At 38.8% G+C, this 13,699-nt stretch overlaps 1 protein-coding gene and 1 long non-coding RNA gene across 3 annotated transcripts in view; one reads left to right on the top strand and one right to left on the bottom strand.

Annotated features, from left to right (window-relative positions):
- Window positions 1-13,699, bottom strand: part of side-II (sidestep II) — a 667,447-nt gene that overhangs the window by 492,069 nt on the left and 161,679 nt on the right. Inside the window, exon 1 of one of the 2 annotated variants that reach the window (XM_034972675.2) lies at window positions 5,769-6,010. The exons of the other annotated variant lie outside the window; for it this stretch is intronic. The gene's annotated coding sequence lies outside the window, so the exon portion shown is untranslated. Of the gene's footprint in view, window positions 1-5,768; window positions 6,011-13,699 lie in introns of those variants that run through there. 2 annotated transcript variants of the gene reach the window in all.
- The window catches only part of LOC138402698 (uncharacterized), a 461,836-nt gene that overhangs the window by 407,671 nt on the left and 40,466 nt on the right, over window positions 1-13,699 (top strand). The gene's annotated exons all lie outside the window — the stretch shown is intronic.

The raw sequence follows: 13,699 nt of genomic DNA, 5'->3' as shown, positions 1-13,699 counted from the left end.
TTATAATGGAACATCCGCGTACAAAATGCTAAAGTTTTATGTTTGTGTGGAAACTCTGCTGCTACCACGATTGTTATCTATAGTGGGTACCTTTAGTGGCGTGTAGGTCATAGAGGCATAAATGCACTGCTTACCCTAGTTTTTAGCTCAATGCATATTTTTCATTATAACCTGCCAGTGAACAGGCTCCTACTTAACTAGTGCCTACCCTGGCTTAAAACCCTGTGCACGCCACTGGGTACCTTACTACATTTTACTCCTTGCTTCATCTGTTTAAGGCCGCGACCTCCTGCACACACAGCTACTAGTCTCAGTTACTACAGCTACTAGTAGTACACAGTCTCACACAGCTACTAGTAGTACTCACACCTGCTAGTTTTACTCAGGTAAGTAGCTTTTTTTTTTAAAAAAAATTATAGACTAGCGCTTGGCTGCAATCAGACCTGGTGGCAAGTGATGATGCAGCCTAAGATGGAGCGCGCTTGCCTAGAAGATGCCTATTCACTCTTGTCTGAAGGTATCCATGTTATAATTCGGTGGGAAAACGGATTCTGGAAGGGTGTTCCAAATCTTGGCCGTTCGAATTACATGAATTGTAGCGATTGCTAAATGTATAGTAATTAATAGATACCAACGACACCTAGCGGTTGTACTAGAAACGTCTACGCCAACCTTTTCAATCGATCAAACATCACGAAGCTGTCAACTAGTCCACTAAATCCTCAGCTAACTAGCTGATGCCCGCGACTTCGTACGCGTGGATTTGTGTTTTTGTAAATCCCGTGGGAACTCTTTGAATTTCCGGGATAAAAAGTAGCCTATGTCACACTCCTGGTCTTAAACTAGAGCCATGCAAAAAATCACGTAGATCCGTTGCTCCGTTGTCACGTGATTGAAGGACAAACCAACAAACAAACACACTTTCGCATTTATAATAAGGGTACTGATATGGGTGCAGATTTACTAAGGTAAACACTCTTATAAGTACACTAGCTATGCCCGCTACTTCGTCTGCACAAATTTCAAACCCCTATCTTAGCAGATGTCTGCGACATAACAGCTATCTGCATGCAAAATTTCAGCCCGGTCCGTCCAGTAGTTTGAGTTGTTCGTTGATAGATCAGTCAGTCAGTTAGTCAGTCAAGTTTTCCTTTTATAATATACAAGATGTAACTAGCACGCTAGCAAAAACTTAGCGCTATTGTTATACTATCTAAACACAATCCAATTTTGTAGTTTTAGTGATTTAGTATTTTTCAAACACGCAATAGTGTGCAAAACTCGGGTCAATGCCCTGTTTACGACGCGGCGTTGACTCCAAGTGGCCTACTTACGCAAAGTTCGTTGACCTATATCGTCAATCAAACATTTGCAATACATCGTAACCTTTTACAAAATTATAGGATTTTTTATAATTTATTCGCGTTTTTTTGTGTCTTCGTTTTTGCCAGCGTTCTGGTTACACCCTGTATATAGATGAAAACCAAACAACAAACCAAAATTTTTAAACGTCTTGATGGCTGAAAAAATTCGATTTCAATTTGTGTTCTGGGGTCAATTTCTCACAGCTACGTCGCGTCGTCAAATCGCGTCCTAGTTCAATTAATAATTCCCGTTATACACTCGATTCCCGTAATTCCAATTAAAAGTTGCCGCGAAGTTATAACAAGTAGCAGCTTCGTTTGTTGGGTTTACACCGAGCCCCGACAGCCGACACAACGCCTTACCTACGAGGACGATAGAAACAATTCAAACTTGTTTCCGTTTGTTTTGAGATGTATTTTCAAATTGATTCAATAGCGAAAATAGAAGGGCCTTCCTTGGTCACAGTTTACGACAGAGCTAACGCGCACCACGGAAAATTTCCGTACCTTTTTTCCGCAAAATCTGTGAACTATACAACTATATAAAGTAAACTATATAGAAGCGCGCGCACTGTGGGATAATTCCGCACCGGATTTTGATAGATTTAAATTCGAATTAACGGATTTTAAAACGCACCGCAACTAGCTCTCAGTTTCTAGAACGTGTCTACAAATTACATTGAGTTTGATTGGTAAGTATTCAAATAAGAATTAAACTACGTGTGTATGTGGCGAGGGATGGAGAGACCACCGTTAAGCTTCGTGGGAGGAGAAAAGGCCCAAAGGGAATATTCGCCATGTTAACATGCCTAATTTCTTAGAAAAATAAATAATTTTACGATCTCTAATTAGGTAAGTACTATTAATTATTGGATAGAGAAATTTTGTAAATAATTTAGTGAATTTCTATTTACAAAATTCATTATACTAAGGCCGATACGAACGTGCGAACGGAGTCATAAATCAATACGATCAAGAGTTGTGAGAATGCCGCAGCAGTCGTTATCGATAAAGGGATACCATTCGAACAAAGGTAGTAGACACAAGTAAAACGTATGTGCGCGCCTTTTTATAGTCTGTTATCGACTTTGAACAAATCCTTTTGTTGCTGTTACACACAACACTAGAGAATCGGGTTCCAGATCCATAAGGCCTGTAAGTGCGAGCGAGAGCTCCGATAAAAATAATATATGGCCCAGTTTGCACGTTCGTAATGGCCCTAGTTTAGTTCTATAAGTTCTATTTACCTATTACAACCGAACCAGTGGTAAATTAAAAAACTACCTGACTATTCATAAGCACTTGTAAAAAGTTTACATGAATAAAAAACATTCTATTCTATTCTATTCAACTTTTCAAGTTCCTTAGAGAAAGTAGAAAAACCTGTCCCTGTATGGCCCCCTTATAGTCTCTCTCTACCAATATAAATAGAATTGTTTATGTTTGTCCATTTACCTATACCTTTGTGCGCACATCGTGCTAAAACAATTAATTGAGCTGAGACAAAACGTTAGCATAAGTAAGTAATAAGTATATATATATACCCTTTTACTTTAGCATATAAATTGGCTTACATAGACTCGAAATACAACCGAATTTCGTACGGACGAAACCGTTTGGACAAAATTAAGTAAAAGTTTAAAACAGATATTTCCGTAGAAACAATAAATTGTTTGGAAGACGAAAACGAGTTTGAACTTAGTTTTCTCATAACGGAACTTTTTAACATTTCCCAGCGTCTTTGAGGTTGCAAGGTTTAAGTTTTGATCCCTAGTCTTTCAAAACCAATGGGGCAATATGATCAAAGCTGTCCCTGGTCCAGTGGTAAGCGCTGTGGTCTTATTAGTGGGAGGTCCCGGGATCGAGTCCCGGCACGGGTTTTGAATTTTATAATTTCTAAATCTCTGGTCTACCGGCAAAGCCAAACCAAAAACCAAAGGGGTATGGGTTGAGTAAAAACTGCCATACCCATATATACCATGCTAGCCCGCTAACATCTTACACAGCTACATAATTTACAATCAAGTGAGATTGCAGTCAAGGGCTAACTTAAACTGAATAAAATAATTTAAAAAATGGCCTTCATGACGTAGCAGTAAACGCAGTGGTCTTCTTACAATTCGTTTCGAGTTCGATTTCCGGCGACTACAAAACTTTTAAACCCCTATTTCACACCCGGAGTTGAATTTTCATAGATCCTTTCTTAGCGGATGCCTACGTCAGAATAGCTATCTGCATGCCAAATTTCAGCCCGATCCGTCCAGTAGTTTGAGCTGTGCGTTGATAGATCAGTCAGTCAGTCACCTTTATTTAGATTAATAGTGATTTATTTATTTATTTATTTAGACAAGTAGTTTTCTCGTAACGGAACTTTGAAGAAAGAAAGAAAGAAAGAAAGAAAACTAGTTTATTCATCTTATGCCTAAGGTAGGTACAAACAAACTTAAAATTAATGGTTAGTAGGTAGTAGTTAGTAGATAATAAGAAGTATTTAATAATTAATTTAATCTAAAATTAGTTCTTGCACCCACTTGGCACAAGATGAAATGTCCCCAGCTCAGCATTAATGCTGCAGGTTTTAAAAATAAAGCGCTGGTATTCTGCTGGGACCAAAAAAGAGTGACGTGCACGAGCTTAACAGTCTTCACCAACATCTGTGATTGACAGGATGACTTTGGAACGCTTCGCAGCATCTTTGAGGTCACCAGGTTAAAGTTGTGATCCCGGAGCTGGTAATATCAATGGGGAAATTATCGACGGCCCACAACTTCGGTTCAAGTCAGATTTAAAAGTAATCAACGAGGCGAGGGCGGTGATTCGCGATTCTTGCCCGCCTAACTTTATTCAAATATGATCAAAGTTTATGTATATGTTGCCGGGAAATTGGGGGAGGGAATTTGCATGACTATTTTCTTTTTAACCCCCGCCCCGACGCAAAAAGAGGCTGCCTTTTCATAAGTTTGACCGCTTTTTCTGTCTGTGTATCAGTGTATCGTGTCAAGAAAACTTCTATCATTATATATAAAATTCATAGTCCTGACTGACTGACTTATATATCAACGCACAGCCTAAACCACTGATCCTAGATTTACATGAAATTTGGAGGCTGTATTCTTTGTTGTTGTTCTTTGTTGTTGAAGAGTAGGTATCCACTAAGAAAGGATTTTTCGAAATTCCACCCCTAAGGGGGGTAAATGGGGGATGAATGTTTGTACAAAATGTTTGTAGTTACATCGATGGAAAGTGGTATTCAGTTAAGAATAAAAAATTCATGGTTTTTGAAAATTCTACTGCCAAGAGGGTTATATATTTCCAAGTTATTTCCATGAAAATAGATATTTGGGTTTTCGGTTACAAAAGAAAAAATCGTAGGTACTTATTTCAGGATTTTTGAAAATCCTACCCCCACTAAATTACATTTTCTAAATTACACCCGAGTGAAGCCGGGGTGGGTCAGTTAGTATTGTGATAAATGGATAGAGGTCATAACCATCAGCAGAAATTATTATCATCACTTGTGGAAAATAAGAGTTAAACACGGGTTTTCACTCAAAAGTATTAGGCTACAGTTTACGGATAATTCAAACAAACTCAAAAATTATTTTATTCCAAAAGTTTTTAATATTTCATTAATATTTTTTTATTGAAATGAAATGATGACGATAGCTGGTTACGTAAAATATTTTGGCATTCAATTTGCTAGATGTTTGTAGCATATTGAATGCTAAAATATTTTACGTAGGTTTAATATTAATTAAATAACAGTATATAAATACTGTTGTATATAATATTAAAAACCTATTTACCATACTACAAAGTCATCAGGATACAGCCAGACTGAGTAAGCTGCTAATTCATAATTTAGTTAAACATAAAATTACGAGAGATTTCAAATTTCTCCGAGTAATATGTCACATATGAAATATTCATAGAGCGGTCTCTACATATTTCATGAACGGCAAATATTATAATGCTAACATTGTTAATAAATGCTAAACGTGTTCAGCATACCGGTACAAACTAGATCCGAACCCAAAATATCTTTTGTATAAATTGCGACAAGCCCGAGGGATGCTTCGAACTGTCCTTCTAATAAATTGCCTAAATACCTACGCATTATTGTAATATATCGGCCCGAGGCTCACATTGCCTGCATAGCTCCCTAAATAAACATGAATTTGAATTTGGAATAACAAGAACAGTTTACGTAAGTTAAAAAAAATAGAATATAATTTTGTCCCCAATTGGACGCTAGTTAATTCTTATGTAATATAGTGGCGCCCAACGTGGGACCACTTTTTGTTGCGATGATTATTTTCGAGTTTTAAAAAACTTATAATGCTTTATAATTTTGCTTAATTGCTTAATTAATCTTGAAAACATTTAATAAAATTATTAACTTACAAATTTTAGAAGTTAACGTGGACTCCTTCTCCTGCCCACGGATCACATTACATTAGTTTTAACAATCCAAAGTTGGGATATAGGATACACTTGTAGGAACTCGATTGGTTTATCAACGTAAACTAGCACACGTGCACGTAACACAATATCTAAATCCACAGCACAGCACCTCACTCGGTAGCGTATCGTGAGCACTAACCACTCGGGAGCACGCGAGACGCGAGAACGCGACACGTCCGTCCGCCACGGCGTCGCGGCGATTACTGAGGCCCGCGCCGCGCAAGCCTCTTCTCTGTCAAAGTATTTCAGCATTCAAGTTGGTGGAATTGTTAGCTAGCAAAGCTCGAGCTTTTTCATAAGACGTTCAAGTCTTATTTCCCTGTCCATCAGTTTTGAACTCTATATTTATCTTTCAAAAATTTCAAAAATCTTAGATATTCAGACTCTACTACTCTTAAAGATAGTTAGGGAACTTGTAACAAAACGTCGAGGCTTCGATGTCACTAACAGGCGTCAAATATTCCTAATTGCCTATTTTTCTTTGATTTCACGTCGTCACCCATCAGTAAGTACCCTTATTATAAATGCGAAAGTGTGTTTGTTTGTTGGTTTGTTGGGTTGTTGGTTTGTTCAATCACGTCGCAACGGTGACACGGATTGACGTGATTTTTGCATGGGTATAGATAAAGACCTGGAGAGTGACTTTTATCCCGGAAAATCAAAGTGTTCCCACGGGATTTTTAAAAAATAGTAGTAAATACTTTTAAAACATTAATTCAAAAATACCAGCCCTAATTGTTAAGCGGACTGTAGTGCTACGTTCTACGCTACGCTGCTACGAAGGTGCTACGCGAACCGAATTGACATTATTCGATTTTAGGAGTTTATATTTTGTAGTGCACTCCTAGCAAAAGTATTTTTCTTTCTTCTAATTACTAATTAATCAAGCTCAGTAATTTTTAGGGCTCCGACTCACTTAAAAACTAATGTTAGTTACTACTACTATATTTAGGGCAAAAAGACAGTTTTTTTTTACATTTTCAAATGTAGCGTCACCAACACTTGAACGAAGTGTTCAAGCAATGGTGAGTCCATCTTGCTCGCAAACATGTTCAGGATGCGGATGACTTCTTCCGCATTATTGCAAAGAAGTCGTCAGTCCGTTCATCTGCGAACATTCCTGACGCTGAACAGAACCGCGGCAAGCCCAACAGCATCCTGAATGAACCCATTATTATAGTGCACCGTTAAGGTGTCTATGGCCTTCTTCGAATAGTTATAGTATGCTTAGTTATAATAGGGGTAGTGATCACCTAATCAAAATTTTATAGGCTAATTCAGCCCTGAATATTATATTACACCAATTAGTAGGTAATGTCATTACAGACGGATCTAAGTACATTCTAATAATTCATGTAAAACAAGGCTTGCTTGAACCCCAGCGCTTCGTGCGAACCTTTCGCACGATATTGATACGTACAAGCAAAACATGTACCCGCCCCTAAGCGGATTTGTCCGCTACAGGCAATTTGAGGCTTATAATTCGATTATGTATATTAAGGTAGAGCATAGTGTGCTAAGAGCCCATCAGGACCAGACCTTTGTTATTTTATAAAAGCTGAAAGTTTATCTGCGTGTTGTCCCCAACTCAGGAGGAACGATCAGCGACTGTAAAGTTTAGATCATGGTGGTTTTGGCAGATGACCCTTAAACTTCAATATTTGGGTGTCTGGCAGTGGGTTGCCAAGATAGATATAGTGAGTGCCTGGCAATGCATGACGTGATTTCTTATACTACTCCGAAAAAAATATAAAAAATAGTTCTTTTTTAAATTCAGATACAAGTCAGCCCGTGACTGCAATCTCACCTGGTGGTAAGTGATGATGAAGTCTAAGACGGAAGTGAGCAAACCTGGAAGGGGTATGGCAGTTTTTACTAAACCCATGCCCGTTTGGTTTCTACACGGCATCGTATCGGAACGCTAAATCGCTTGGCGGGCACGGCTTTTCCGTTAGGGTGGTAACTAGCCACGGCCAAAGCCTCTTTATACTTTGACAAACGATTTTATACGTTTTTGTTAGGTATCTGTTATTTGCCAAAGCCACCATGAACCAAACTTCATAGTCGCTGATCGTCCCTCCCTGTCTTAGGAACAATGCACAGAGAAACTTTCAGCTTTTATAAAATAACGAAGGACTGGCCCTCATGGGCTCTCTCTCTCTATAATACGACATGCACCAAATAATATAATATCGAGGAAGTGGTGGAAATCTAATCTTCAGTTCTGATAAATTGTTGTAAAGTTTATACCTTAATCAACTTTATTTATTAATACTCCTATAAATAATAATCGACGACCTCCCTGGTGCAGTGGTGAGCGCTGTGGTCTTATTAGTGGGAGGTCCCGGGTTCGATTCCTGGTAGGGGTTTGGAATTTTATAATTTCTAAATTTCTGGTCTGGTCTGGTGGGAGGCTTCGGCCGGGGCTAGTTACCACCCTACCGGCAAAGCCGTGCCGCCAAGCGATTTAGCGTTCCGGTACGATGCCGTGTAGAAACCAAAGGGGTATGGGTTTAATAAAAACTGCCATACCCCTTCCAGGTTAGCCCGCTATCATCTTAGACTGCATCATTACTTACCATCAGGTGAGATTGCAGTCAAGAGCTAACTTGTATCTGAATAAAAAAAAATACTCTAACTATAGTACGCGACAGGTCAAGATAGCAATCGGAGTATGAGGTGAGGAGACGCCCCACATACCCGCACGTCACCCGCGCTCACCCGCACCAGGTTAGCGCGGGGGCTGTGCGGGTGTGCGTAGCGGTCCCTCTGTAATTGCCATCTCTACCTATCGCGGACTGTTATGTTGTCAGAATTATCGATCGCTAACAGATGCCCGCGACTTCATCCGCTTGGATTTAAGTTTTTATAAATTCCTTTATTTTCTCTTGCTGAGAACTCTTTTATTTTCCGGGACAATAATTAGCCTATATCCTTCCTTGGGACGTAAACTATATCTATATTAAATTTCGTTCAAATCGGCAAAAGGGACGGGCTGTAAAAAACTATGACAGGCTTTACAATAATAATAGTATGGACAGTACAGTACGCCTAAAGTAATGTACATCGACCTTTAGAAGGAGGTAGCAGATTTGTAGAGCGCTGTCCCTGTCGTTGAGACCGACTAAACATCATATTGGTATGAGCGACAGAGACAAAACTCTACAAAGCCGAAATGTCATTCTAAAGGCCGATGTACATTACTCTCGGCCGTGTACCTGTATGTATGGATTGCGTCCATCTTGCATGTTGAATTTTTCGCATATAGTTGGCGGCATTTTCCCCATTCATTTTCGCAACTCTAATTAGGCTATAGCGCGACTTTTCTTTATCCTTTTACGTTCATTCAAGTCTCTATATTTTGTGACGCGATATCATTATTATTTCATATTTAGTACTCAATTTCATTTTTAGAAAATCTTTTTTGAGAAAATACGCATATTTTAATAACCCAAAAAACTTCTACATATTATTTCTGATCACGAAATTATTTTTCGTAACCCGAACCGATTTCGGATAGATAGATCATTTTCCTTGTACGGGTGCATCTTAATTCTTAGGTCGAGTGTGTTTACGTGTCCTAAAATATCCGCCGTAATATCAGTAAGTAAGTATACTCATACAAATACTTTCAGCCGTACTCAGAGTTACTCGTTAATCGTTACTTAAGTTTAGTTAAAACGAGACAGAGCTATATCTCTCACATAAATCTGTCTCGTTTTAACTCAATCTTAAGTAACGATTAGCGACTCTTAGTACGGCGGAAAGTATTTGTATATCTACTTATATGGTGTTTTTGTTTTAAGTACCAATATCATGCATGTACTTACGGAAGCAAAATGTTAAAGTGTCATGAAGTCAAACTATGTTACAATACCTACGCTGCAGAAAATATACATAGACATTTAGAATGAGATTTCGGCTTTATAGAGCGCTGTCTCTGTCACTCATACCTATGTGACGTTTTGTCGGTCACAAGGACAGAGACAATGCTCTACAAAACCGCTATCTCTTTCAAAAGGTCTAATTTTGCAGAGAATTCCGTGAGACGACCTCTAGTGAGGCGTTTACATTAAACTAAACCAACACTCACACGTGTGTGACCTCACGCACACTACCACAATACACTCGTAAGTTCTCATTTCAAATGTAAAGTCCAGTTAAAGTGGCATAACTTAATAATAAGCATTTTTTTTATATTGAAATCTAGCGGTTCGAACCCCACCCGTTGCACGATTGTCGTACCCACTCCTAGCAAAAGTTTTACGCTAAATTGGAGGGAAGAGAGGAATATTAATCATAAATTAACATTGCAACTTAATTGTATATTTTTGAATACTTTCTCTCTTCGATGTTAAATGATAATGCAGTCTTATTAAGAATTGCAATTTAAAACAAAAGCAAAAGCTTTGTATTTAATCTATATAAAAATGAAAAATTAAATCTTTATATTTAAAAAATATCTATGTCAAGAAACCAAAAAAATTGTTTTTGCGCTTAGAGCAAGAAAATTCTCACAATTAATTTGTTTCTAGCATTTCGCTACGATTCTGTGTAGAAGCCATACTATAAAGTTGTTCAATTTTCTCTATTTATTACACGCCACATAACACTGAAAAGAACTGCTTTTTTCTCTTACATAACTAAACAGTTTCAAAGTCAAAGTCAAAGTCAAATGATTTATTCAAAATAGGTAATAAATTACTCTTATTGATGGTCTGTACCCGTAGTACAAGATTTTACGTCTCACCAAACCAAACCAAATTCGAGAGTCGAAATACTTCCGCGTTACAGTAAACTGGATCTTAAATGCCGAGCTCAAGTTTGTCTACACTTCTACAGCCAGCGCTCCAAGCGGAAACATAGCGAAATTAAAATCAGTGGCATTGAATATTTGACTTCAATTCAAGGCTGTTTAGGTCCATTTTACTGTAACGCGGAAGTATTTCGACTCTCGAATTTGGTTTCGTTTGGTGAGACGTAAAATCTTGTACTACGGGTACAGGTAGGTATACCTTGCATCTCGGGAATAGTCTTTATAGCACCGGCCAGAGCTAAATAGGATGCAAACAGAGATACAGTCGGATGTGCGGCTGAATGCCGAGTTAGTGGGGCCGCAGGCATTTGATGTTCGCAGGGAATGTTGTCACTTACAGACAGATTGGACGGACAGACAGATGGACGGACAGACAGACAGACAGCGGTGGCTTAGTATAGGGTTTATACTGACACTTTTCAGGTACGAAACCTTAAAAATGAAAAAAACGCGACTTACAGCACTTTAAGCAGTCGCACATACACGTAGGATACAAAAAAACCCCGTCAACTCACAGTTAGCTCAGCAAACGTGCAAACGGAAGGGAGATAGGCTTTCTTTGAGTCTTTATGGCACCGGCCAGAGCTAAATAGGATGCAAACAGAGATACAGCCGGATGTGGGGCTGAATGCCCAGTTAGTGGGGCTGCAGGCATTTGATGTTCGCGGAGAATGAGTGCTTTACTTGCTTTTTGTAAACGATTTGACCGCGCGCGCTCGAGTGGCTTTCATAATGCATAGGACGCTCTTGTTGAAGATCTGTGTTGATATTGCGCTGACGAGTTGCAAGTATTGATCTGTACCCGTAGTACAAGATTTTACGTCTCACCAAACCAAACCAAATTCGAGAGTCGAAATACTTCCGCGTTACAGTAAACTGGATCTTAAATGCCTTGTTTTAAAGCTCCAGTTTGTCTACACTTCTACAGCCAGCGCTCCAAGCGGAAACATTGCAAAATTAAAATCAGTGGCATTGAATATTTGACTTCAATTCAAGGCTGTTTAGGCCCATTTTACTGTAACGCGGAAGTATTTCGACTCTCGAATTTGGTTTGGTTTGGTGAGACGTAAAATCTTGTACTACGGGTACTGCTGTGTACTGTAAACTGAGAACAGTCAGACGAAGAAATAAAGTGTTTAGGTATCAAACTAAGTACTATAGGCTATGCACCAATCAATTATTTATGAATCACGAGTCAGAAGTGATGGAGCGGAGAATTTTTCATACTAAATTTATCACACACTAGCATTATGCTCGCGACTTCGTTCGCGTGGACTGCACAAATTTCAAACCCCTATTTCACCCCCTTGAGGCTTGCCCGCAAGTGGCTGGATGAGGAAGGCTGAGGACCGGGTGTGGTGGCGCTCTTTAGGGAAAGCCTATGTCCAACAGTTGACTTCCACAGGCTGATGATGATGATGATGATGATTTCACCCCCTTAGGGGTTGAATTTTCAAAAATCCTTTCTTAGCGGATGCCTACGCCATAATAACTATTTTCAAATTTCAGCTGTCCAGTAGTTTGAGCTGTGTGTTGATAGATCAGTCAGTCAGTCAGTCACCTTTTCCTTTTATATATTTAGATAAAAATTAAAAAGATTGAAAAGAGACAAATAGACAACAAAGTGATCCTATAAGGGTTCTGTTTTTCCTTTTGAGGTACGGAACCCTAAAAAAGAAATGTGCCCTCAAAGCGATAAATGGTATAATTTTTCCGCTGTTCAGAGCCAGTCAACCCGTCAGCGACGACAGCGATGACGGCTAACCTTATCCGCCTGACACACTCCAGCACGCGATGTCACTCCGAGATACTTAAACTCTATTTATCCAACCCTTTATTTTCCGTTTCCGTTATTAATGGGCTACGAAAGCCTTAAATTCTACCAAGATTTCTTTCTATAAGTACTGTTAAGAGTAAGTATTAGGTAAACGGGCAGCCAGTGATTTTACATGATTTTTTAAAACTAAATAGGATGCGCTTTGTTGCTATCAAACCAAAATAGGTTCTGATGCAGCCTAAGATAGAGCGCATATTATGTTTGTTTTAAAATGCAAGGTTTCTATCAAAATAGTTTGTGAGTTCTACGTTCCACTGTCAAACCGGTGTATGACCGAACAAAGCATATCATATAAAGGGTATACTTACTAATTTTTCCGCTGTTCAGAGCCAGTCAACCCGTCAGCGACAACGGCGATGACGGCTAACCTTATCCGCCTGACACACTCCAGCACGCGATGTCACTCCGAGATACTTAAGGGGACTCAGTTCAGTGCTTTCCCCATACAAAAGTAGGAGGGAAATTACAACAATATTCGATGTTGCACGCACAAAACTAAGAATTATATCGATTTATCTCGTCATTATCTAGGTTTATTGATATATAAAACATTGACAAAAATATTGATTTAAAAGTTACGAGGGTCAAAACATTTCTATTTTAACACTAAATTAATGACAACTTTGGGCGTAAATAAATAAGATTAGGGATATGAAAATTCTAAAACAATTTATCATTAGACATAGTTTATTTATTCATTAGTTGAAATAACTTTACTTTGCAAACATAAATTCAGCAGTTTTTTCTCAAAAATACTTTTCCTAAACCTTTTTCGCGCGCTTGATTTCAGTGAAAATCATCGTGCCTCTCAACTTTCTCATACAATGTCAAGTGAAAAGCAAACATGTTACCCACATGCGCTGCCAATTTCGGTCGAGCGTCCTGCGTCACCTTAAACGTTATTTATCCAACCCTTTATTTTCCTTTTTCGTTGTAAATAGGCAATGAAAGCCTCAGATATGGGGTCTCAAGGTGCTGGAATGGCGACCTCGCACCGGAAAGCGCAGCGTTGAAAGACCCCCACTAGTTGGCGTAGACCGTGGCGTGTGGAAGTACCTACAAGAGACCTATGCCCAGCTGTCTATCGGTTGTTGATGATGAAAACCTTAAAGTTCACCAAGATTTAATGTCTATATAAGTAGTGTTAAGAATATTGGCTAAATGGACGGTTAGTTCTTCAGTGCGGTTCAAGGAGCGGACTGAAACCCGAAAGGTTTT

This window comes from Maniola hyperantus, chromosome 1 (genome assembly GCF_902806685.2).
Source record: "Maniola hyperantus chromosome 1, iAphHyp1.2, whole genome shotgun sequence".
In the NCBI taxonomy this organism is placed as follows: domain Eukaryota; kingdom Metazoa; phylum Arthropoda; class Insecta; order Lepidoptera; family Nymphalidae; genus Maniola; species Maniola hyperantus.
Note: the sequence above shows the minus strand (reverse complement) of the source record. Positions and strands in the feature narration are given on the sequence as shown.